General features: G+C 37.7%; 1 non-coding gene across 1 annotated transcript; it reads right to left on the bottom strand.

Moving 5' to 3' along the window:
* On the bottom strand, positions 1-1921 carry LOC143262615 (small subunit ribosomal RNA). The gene has a single exon (XR_013036360.1). It is a non-coding gene; the product is annotated as a small subunit ribosomal RNA (ribosomal RNA).
* Between the last annotated feature and the right edge of the window lie 8320 nt (positions 1922-10241).

The following is a 10241-nucleotide window of genomic DNA, read 5'->3' as shown; positions in this document are numbered from 1 at the left end:
TAATGATCCTTCCGCAGGTTCACCTACGGAAACCTTGTTACGACTTTTACTTCCTCTAAATAATCAAGTTTGGTCATCTTCCCGGCATCATCGGCAATGCCGAAACATTGCCGCGCACCAGTCCGAAGACCTCACTAAATCATTCAATCGGTAGTAGCGACGGGCGGTGTGTACAAAGGGCAGGGACGTAATCAACGCGAGCTTATGACTCGCGCTTACTGGGAATTCCTCGTTCATGGGGAATAATTGCAAGCCCCAATCCCTAGCACGAAGGAGGTTCAGCGGGTTACCCGGGCCTTTCGGCCAGGGAACACACGCTGATTCCTTCAGTGTAGCGCGCGTGCGGCCCAGAACATCTAAGGGCATCACAGACCTGTTATTGCTCAATCTCGTGCGGCTAGAAGCCGCCTGTCCCTCTAAGAAGATTTGTTTGTACGTTGGTAGTAAAAACCCCACCGGCAGAAGCCGAGAGCCTTCGAGATACCATAATTACGTCTATTTAGCAGGCTAGAGTCTCGTTCGTTATCGGAATTAACCAGACAAATCGCTCCACCAACTAAGAACGGCCATGCACCACCACCCACCGAATCAAGAAAGAGCTATCAATCTGTCAATCCTTCCGGTGTCCGGGCCTGGTGAGGTTTCCCGTGTTGAGTCAAATTAAGCCGCAGGCTCCACTCCTGGTGGTGCCCTTCCGTCAATTCCTTTAAGTTTCAGCTTTGCAACCATACTTCCCCCGGAACCCAAAAGCTTTGGTTTCCCGGAAGCTGCCCGCCGAGTCATCGTAGGAACTTCGGCGGATCGCTAGCTGGCATCGTTTATGGTTAGAACTAGGGCGGTATCTGATCGCCTTCGAACCTCTAACTTTCGTTCTTGATTAATGAAAACATTTTTGGCAAATGCTTTCGCTTCTGTCCGTCTTGCGACGATCCAAGAATTTCACCTCTAACGTCGCAATACGAATGCCCCCATCTGTCCCTATTAATCATTACCTCGGGGTTCCGAAAACCAACAAAATAGAACCGAGGTCCTATTCCATTATTCCATGCACACAGTATTCAGGCGAAGGTAGCCTGCTTTGAGCACTCTAATTTGTTCAAAGTAAACGTACCGGCCCACCTCGACACTCAGTGAAGAGCACCGCGATGGGATATTAGTTGGACCGCCCCGTGAAGAGCAAAGCCCACCGGTAGGACGTACCACATAATGCCAGTTAAACACCGCGAGCGATGAACCGACACTGTGACACACAGATTCAACTACGAGCTTTTTAACCGCAACAACTTTAATATACGCTATTGGAGCTGGAATTACCGCGGCTGCTGGCACCAGACTTGCCCTCCAATGGATCCTCGTTAAAGGATTTAAAGTGTACTCATTCCGATTACGGGGCCTCGGATGAGTCCCGTATCGTTATTTTTCGTCACTACCTCCCCGTGCCGGGAGTGGGTAATTTGCGCGCCTGCTGCCTTCCTTGGATGTGGTAGCCGTTTCTCAGGCTCCCTCTCCGGAATCGAACCCTGATTCCCCGTTACCCGTTACAACCATGGTAGGCGCAGAACCTACCATCGACAGTTGATAAGGCAGACATTTGAAAGATGCGTCGCCGGTGCTATAAGACCATGCGATCAGCACAAAGTTATTCAGAGTCACCAAAGCAAACGATGGACGAGTGTAAACACCCGCCACCGATTGGTTTTGATCTAATAAAAGCGTTCCTACCATCTCTGGTCGGAACTCTGTTTTGCATGTATTAGCTCTAGAATTACCACAGTTATCCAAGTAAATTTTAGTACGATCTAAGAAACCATAACTGATTTAATGAGCCATTCGCGGTTTCACCTTAATACGGCATGTACTGAGACATGCATGGCTTAATCTTTGAGACAAGCATATGACTACTGGCAGGATCAACCAGGGAACTATACAATATGTATATATAAAATGGACAAAATTTAAATCCTTTTCCATCGTCGCCTGTTTCATATATATATGTCAGGTCGACACACCATTTTTCTCTTTCAAATATGTACAAGTTTTGCCACATTCCGCGCTTGTAACATATCTTCTTTAACGCTCAATTTCTTTCATTTTTCTACCATACAGATATTACCGTACGCCCAAAAACGTACGTATTATATTTTTGTTCTATCATAAAATCACATTTTTCTACGTACGCCAGCTTCGTACGTTTCTATCTTTGCCTTCATAAAATCACAAGATAATTTTATCTTCAAGAGTCTCGCTATTAACATCTTGTAAGATAAATGTACGTCCCAGCTAAAACGTACAAATACTTCAAGTTAAGTAATAATATATCATCGCTATTGACAAATTTTTAAGATCCAAGACACAGTTCTCTCTATATGTTTTAATATTTTTTATGTACTCAAATATATTCAAAGGAAAAAGTACATGGGTGATGCCATAGTCGTGGAAGCGCGTACGCTCACGCTGATCTTCTGACCGCCGGAAGCACGAAACCTCTGATCTGGGCAAAATCGGCAAGCCGAGGAAGAACGGACAGGACACATGCTGGACTGGCGAGAAAGCGTGTTCTTCCGCTCGCGCTAGGCATTTCGATTTCTGACACCTCTTGATTTAAAAAATCAGTTTTTTGATAGTTTTCTCTCTCCACTGGGCTATTCATTTTAGCCACAGTTTTCAATTGGTACGATTTGCTTCCAAATCTTACAGATGCATTTTAAAAAATTTTTCCATCGCTCGGACAGAAGAGTCGATTGCTCAGTGAGTACGAGTATACATACAAAGTGCATACGGGTAACCAACCCCGTAGGGCTTGCCACATATGGGCCATTCGGTCAAAGACACCGACCCGTGGCCACGCTGTGTGGAGAAAAGTCCGTAACGTAAACGGCACGAAACAGTCAGGACCGAAGCCCCGAAGGAGCTCTGAGACAGCTTCTCGACCGAGATCGTAGAATTGGCCCAAAACCCGCTCTGCTCCGTCCGCCTCGCACGGACCGTGTATCTCTTATAGATACCGAACGGCCGGCAAGGACGCCGGCGCCGCCGGCCGAATAGCACGCGCGCTTATGAGTGTAAACCGCCGCGGCAACAGACCGCCCGGCCGTGCTGTTGTAACATAGCGCGTGAACGAACGAAAAAAATTTTTATAGTAAACATTAAAATAAATTACACTACCGTAAACTAGACAAAAAATTACACATTTTTTCCCAATATGAAAATTTTCACAAACTTTTTAAAGTCCCATCGCATCGAGTAAACTTTTTTAATAACGCGTCCGCACGATTCTAAATGCTTAATCCATATGTGAAATCGTTCACTGATCACGAATATCGTATTTAAAAAAATTACAAAAATTTATTTTTCAAAATAATCAAAAAAAACCGAAAAATCACAAGAGTAAAGTACCATTATTTTAAACAACATGTCGTTCTAAATGCTTAATCCCTATGTAAAAAAGTTATTTAAGCAAGAATATGTAATTGAAAAAAATTAGAAAAATTTATTTTAGCCGTAAATCGAAAATAATGGGGACACCGGAGCTGTTCGAAGCGCCGAGACGCGCCGCGTACGGCCGAATATTTTCTAAGTCCCAACGTACCGATCAAGAGTAAAGTACCATTTTCCTACATTAGATTTCGTTCTAAATGCTTAATCCCTATGTAAAAACGTTAGTTAAGCAAGAATATCGTATTTTTAAAAAAATCTAATGATACGATTTTCCAGAAAATTGAAAAAACCGAAAAATGTCAAGAGTAAAGTGCCATTTTCTGACATTAGATTTCGTTCTAAATGCTTAATCCCTATGTAGAAACGTTAGTTAAGCAAGAATATCGTATTTTTAAAAAAATCTAATGATAGGATTTTTCAGAAAATTGAAAAAACCGTAAAATGTCAAGAGTAAAGTGCCCTTATTTTAAACAATGTATCGTTCTAAATGCTTAATCCCTATGTAAAAAAGTTATTTTAGCAGGAATATGTTATTGAAAAAAATTAGAAAAATTTATTTTAGCCGTAAATCGAAAATAATGGGGACACCGGAGCTGTTCGAAGCGCCGAGCGCGCCGCGTACGCCCGAATATTTTCAAAGTCCCAACGTACCGATCAAGAGTAAAGTACCATTTTCCTACATTAGATTTCGTTCTAAATGCTTAATCCCTATGTAAAAACGTTAGTTAAGCAAGAATATCGTATTTTAAAAAAAATCTAATGATAGGATTTTCCAGAAAATTGAAAAAACCGAAAAATGTCAAGAGTAAAGTGCCATTTTCTGACATTAGATTTCGTTCTAAATGCTTAATCCCTATGTAGAAAGGTTAGTTAAGCAAGATTATCGTATTTTTAAAAAAATCTAATGATAGGATTTTTCAGAAAATTGAAAAAACCGTAAAATGTCAAGAGTAAAGTGCCCTTATTTTAAACATTATATCGTTCTAAATGCTTAATCCCTATGTAAAAAAGTTATCTAAGCAAGAATATGTTATTGAATAAAATGAGAAAAATTTATTTTAGCCGTAAATCGAAAATAATGGGTCGAGCGAATCGGTCGATTGCGCCGAGACGCGCTATGATGCAACAGACGAGCGATTGGAACGCCCGAATATTTTCAAAGTCCCAACGTACCGATCAAGAGTAAAGTACCATTTTCCTACATTAGATTTCGTTCTAAATGCTTAATCCCTATGTAAAAACGTTAGTTAAGCAAGAATATCGTATTTTTAAAAAAATCTAATGATAGGATTTTCCAGAAAATTGAAAAAACCGAAAAATGTCAAGAGTAAAGTGCCATTTTCTGACATTAGATTTCGTTCTAAATGCTTAATCCCTATGTAGAAACGTTAGTTAAGCAAGAATATCGTATTTTTAAAAAAATCTAATGATAGGATTTTTCAGAAAATTGAAAAAACCGTAAAATGTCAAGAGTAAAGTGCCCTTACTTTAAACAATGCATCGTTCTAAATGCTTAATCCCTATGTAAAAAAGTTATTTAAGCAGGAATATGTTATTGAAAAAAATTAGAAAAATTTATTTTAGCCGTAAATCGAAAATAATGGATCGAGCGAATCGGTCGATTGCGCCGAGACGCGCTATGATGCAACAGACGAGCGATTGGAACCCCCGAATATTTTCAAAGTCCCAACGTACCGATCAAGAGTAAAGTACCATTTTCCTACATTAGATTTCGTTCTAAATGCTTAATCCCTATGTAAAAACGTTAGTTAAGCAAGAATATCGTATTTTTAAAAAAATCTAATGATACGATTTTCCAGAAAATTGAAAAAACCGAAAAATGTCAAGAGTAAAGTGCCATTTTCTGACATTAGATTTCGTTCTAAATGCTTAATCCCTATGTAGAAACGTTAGTTAAGCAAGAATATCGTATTTTTAAAAAAATCTAATGATAGGATTTTTCAGAAAATTGAAAAAACCGTAAAATGTCAAGAGTAAAGTGCCCTTACTTTAAACAATGTATCGTTCTAAATGCTTAATCCCTATGTAAAAAAGTTATTTAAGCAGGAATATGTTATTGAAAAAAATTAGAAAAATTTATTTTAGCCGTAAATCGAAAATAATGGATCGAGCGAATCGGTCGATTGCGCCGAGACGCGCTATGATGCAACAGACGAGCGATTGGAACCCCCGAATATTTTCAAAGTCCCAACGTACCGATCAAGAGTAAAGTACCATTTTCCTACATTAGATTTCGTTCTAAATGCTTAATCCCTATGTAAAAACGTTAGTTAAGCAAGAATATCGTATTTTTAAAAAAATCTAATGATACGATTTTCCAGAAAATTGAAAAAACCGAAAAATGTCAAGAGTAAAGTGCCATTTTCTGACATTAGATTTCGTTCTAAATGCTTAATCCCTATGTAGAAACGTTAGTTAAGCAAGAATATCGTATTTTTAAAAAAATCTAATGATAGGATTTTTCAGAAAATTGAAAAAACCGTAAAATGTCAAGAGTAAAGTGCCCTTATTTTAAACAATGTATCGTTCTAAATGCTTAATCCCTATGTAAAAAAGTTATTTTAGCAGGAATATGTTATTGAAAAAAATTAGAAAAATTTATTTTAGCCGTAAATCGAAAATAATGGGGACACCGGAGCTGTTCGAAGCGCCGAGCGCGCCGCGTACGCCCGAATATTTTCAAAGTCCCAACGTACCGATCAAGAGTAAAGTACCATTTTCCTACATTAGATTTCGTTCTAAATGCTTAATCCCTATGTAAAAACGTTAGTTAAGCAAGAATATCGTATTTTAAAAAAAATCTAATGATAGGATTTTCCAGAAAATTGAAAAAACCGAAAAATGTCAAGAGTAAAGTGCCATTTTCTGACATTAGATTTCGTTCTAAATGCTTAATCCCTATGTAGAAAGGTTAGTTAAGCAAGATTATCGTATTTTTAAAAAAATCTAATGATAGGATTTTTCAGAAAATTGAAAAAACCGTAAAATGTCAAGAGTAAAGTGCCCTTATTTTAAACATTATATCGTTCTAAATGCTTAATCCCTATGTAAAAAAGTTATCTAAGCAAGAATATGTTATTGAATAAAATGAGAAAAATTTATTTTAGCCGTAAATCGAAAATAATGGGTCGAGCGAATCGGTCGATTGCGCCGAGACGCGCTATGATGCAACAGACGAGCGATTGGAACGCCCGAATATTTTCAAAGTCCCAACGTACCGATCAAGAGTAAAGTACCATTTTCCTACATTAGATTTCGTTCTAAATGCTTAATCCCTATGTAAAAACGTTAGTTAAGCAAGAATATCGTATTTTTAAAAAAATCTAATGATAGGATTTTCCAGAAAATTGAAAAACCCGAAAAATGTCAAGAGTAAAGTGCCATTTTCTGACATTAGATTTCGTTCTAAATGCTTAATCCCTATGTAGAAACGTTAGTTAAGCAAGAATATCGTATTTTTAAAAAAATCTAATGATAGGATTTTTCAGAAAATTGAAAAAACCGTAAAATGTCAAGAGTAAAGTGCCCTTACTTTAAACAATGCATCGTTCTAAATGCTTAATCCCTATGTAAAAAAGTTATTTAAGCAGGAATATGTTATTGAAAAAAATTAGAAAAATTTATTTTAGCCGTAAATCGAAAATAATGGATCGAGCGAATCGGTCGATTGCGCCGAGACGCGCTATGATGCAACAGACGAGCGATTGGAACCCCCGAATATTTTCAAAGTCCCAACGTACCGATCAAGAGTAAAGTACCATTTTCCTACATTAGATTTCGTTCTAAATGCTTAATCCCTATGTAAAAACGTTAGTTAAGCAAGAATATCGTATTTTTAAAAAAATCTAATGATAGGATTTTCCAGAAAATTGAAAAAACCGAAAAATGTCAAGAGTAAAGTGCCATTTTCTGACATTAGATTTCGTTCTAAATGCTTAATCCCTATGTAGAAACGTTAGTTAAGCAAGAATATCGTACTTTTAAAAAAATCTAATGATAGGATTTTTCAGAAAATTGAAAAAACCGTAAAATGTCAAGAGTAAAGTGCCCTTATTTTAAACATTATATCGTTCTAAATGCTTAATCCCTATGTAAAAAAGTTATCTAAGCAAGAATATGTTATTGAAAAAAATTAGAAAAATTTATTTTAGCCGTAAATCGAAAAGAAGTCTGTTCGTTTCTCTGTCTCTCTCGCGCGATCGAACTATCGATGTTTCCCGACAAACTATTGGAAGTTTAATTAAACTTTATACATGAAATTACTCGTTTTGATCCCCGCTACACAGTCGTATACTTTTTATAATTTTGTGGAATCGGGAACCTTGAAATATTTAACATAACGCGGATCGACTGTCTCTGTCTCTTTCTAGATCGGAAGAATCGATGTTTCCCGGCAAACTATTGGGAGTTTAATTAAACTTTATACATGAAATTACTCGTTCTGATCCCCGCTACACAGCCGTATACTTTTTATAATTTTGTGGAATCGGGAACCTCGAAATATTTATCATAACGCGGATCGACTGTCTCTGTCTCTTTCTAGATCGGAAGAATCGATGTTTCCCGGCAAACTATTGGGAGTTTAATTAAACTTTATACATGAAATTACTCGTTTTGGTCCCCGCTACACAGCCGTATACTTTTTATAATTTTGTGGAATCGGGAACCTCGAAATATTTATCATAACGCGGATCGACTGTCTCTGTCTCTTTCTAGATCGGAAGAATCGATGTTTCCCGGCAAACTATTGGGAGTTTAATTAAACTTTATACATGAAATTACTCGTTCTGATCCCCGCTACACAGCCGTATACTTTTTATAATTTTGTGGAATCGGGAACCTTGAAATATTTAACATAACGCGGATCGACTGTCTCTGTCTCTTTCTAGATCGGAATAATCGATGTTTCCCGGCAAACTATTGGGAGTTTAATTAAACTTTATACATGAAATTACTCGTTTTGATCCCCGCTACACAGCCGTATACTTTTTATAATTTTGTGGAATCGGGAACCTTGAGATATTTAACATAACGCGGATCGACTGTCTCTGTCTCTTTCTAGATCGGAATAATCGATGTTTCCCGGCAAACTAATGGGAGTTTAATTAAACTTTATACACGAAATTACTCGTTTTGATCCCCGCTACACAGCCGTATACTTTTTATAATTTTGTGGAATCGGGAACCTTGAGATATTTAACATAACGCGGATCGACTGTCTCTGTCTCTTTCTAGATCGGAATTATCGATGTTTCCCGGAAACTAATGGGATATTAATTAAACTTTATACACGAAATTACTCGTTTTGGTCCCTGCTACACAGCCGTATACTTTTTATAATTTTGTGGAATCGGGAACCTTGAAATATTTAACATAACGCGGATCGACTGTCTCTCTCTCTTTCTAGATCGGAATAATCGATGTTTCCCGGCAAACTATTGGGAGATTAATTAAACTTTATACATGAAATTACTCGTTTTGGTCCCCGCTACACAGCCGTATACTTTTTATAATTTTATGGAATCGGGAACCTTGAAATATTTAACATAACGCGGATCGACTGTCTCTGTCTCTTTCTAGATCGGAATAATCGATGTTTCCCGGCAAACTATTGGGAGATTAATTAAACTTTATACACGAAATTACTCGTTTTGATCCCTGCTACACAGCCGTATACTTTTTATAATTTTGTGGAATCGGGAACCTTGAAATATTTAACATAACGCGGATCGACTGTCTCTGTCTCTTTCTAGATCGGAATAATCGATGTTTCCCGGCAAACTAATGGGAGTTTAATTAAACTTTATACACGAAATTACTCGTTTTGATCCCCGCTACACAGCCGTATACTTTTTATAATTTTGTGGAATCGGGAACCTTGAAATATTTAACATAACGCGGATCGACTGTCTCTGTCTCTTTCTAGATCGGAATTATCGATGTTTCCCGGAAACTAATGGGATATTAATTAAACTTTATACACGAAATTACTCGTTTTGATCCCCGCTACACAGCCGTATACTTTTTATAATTTTGTGGAATCGGGAACCTTGAAATATTTAACATAACGCGGATCGACTGTCTCTGTCTCTTTCTAGATCGGAATAATCGATGTTTCCCGGCAAACTAATGGGAGTTTAATTAAACTTTATACACGAAATTACTCGTTTTGATCCCCGCTACACAGCCGTATACTTTTTATAATTTTGTGGAATCGGTAACCTTGAAATATTTAACATAACGCGGATCGTCTATCTCTGTCTCTTTCTAGATCGGAAGAATCGATGTTTCCCGGCAAACTAATGGGAGTTTAATTAAACTTTATGCATCAAATCATTCAGTTTGACTCCTGCAACACAACCAAACACTCTCTGTAATTTTCTGAACTGAAAAACCACTGAAATTGCGCTCGAAATGCGGAGCGACGGGTCGACGCGTCTGCACTGTGCGACAGCTAGTCAAAACGTCCGAACAGCGTATTGTTTTCGATCTCTTGGTATAATATTCGTATTCCTTGCTGTGTATAGCTTCCGATCGATTATTGCAATGGTCAAAGTTCCAGCGGCGTAATGCTTTCCATAAGATTACATTAATATAACCAGCGGCATATTGCTTTCTATCTTGTAATGAAAATTTTATAACCAAGTACCAACGGCGTATTGCTTTCGTTCGGATAATGGAGATTTTACAACCAAGTACCAGCGGTTTCTGTCTTATAATTAAATTATTATAATAAAATAAAGTACCAGCGGCGTGTTACTTTCGTTCGGATAATGGAGATT

The sequence above is a fragment of the Megalopta genalis genome, unplaced genomic scaffold (assembly GCF_051020955.1).
Source record: "Megalopta genalis isolate 19385.01 unplaced genomic scaffold, iyMegGena1_principal scaffold0155, whole genome shotgun sequence".
NCBI lineage: Eukaryota > Metazoa > Arthropoda > Insecta > Hymenoptera > Halictidae > Megalopta > Megalopta genalis.
The sequence above is the reverse complement of the archived record's forward strand: the minus strand, read 5'-3'. Positions and strand labels throughout refer to the sequence as shown.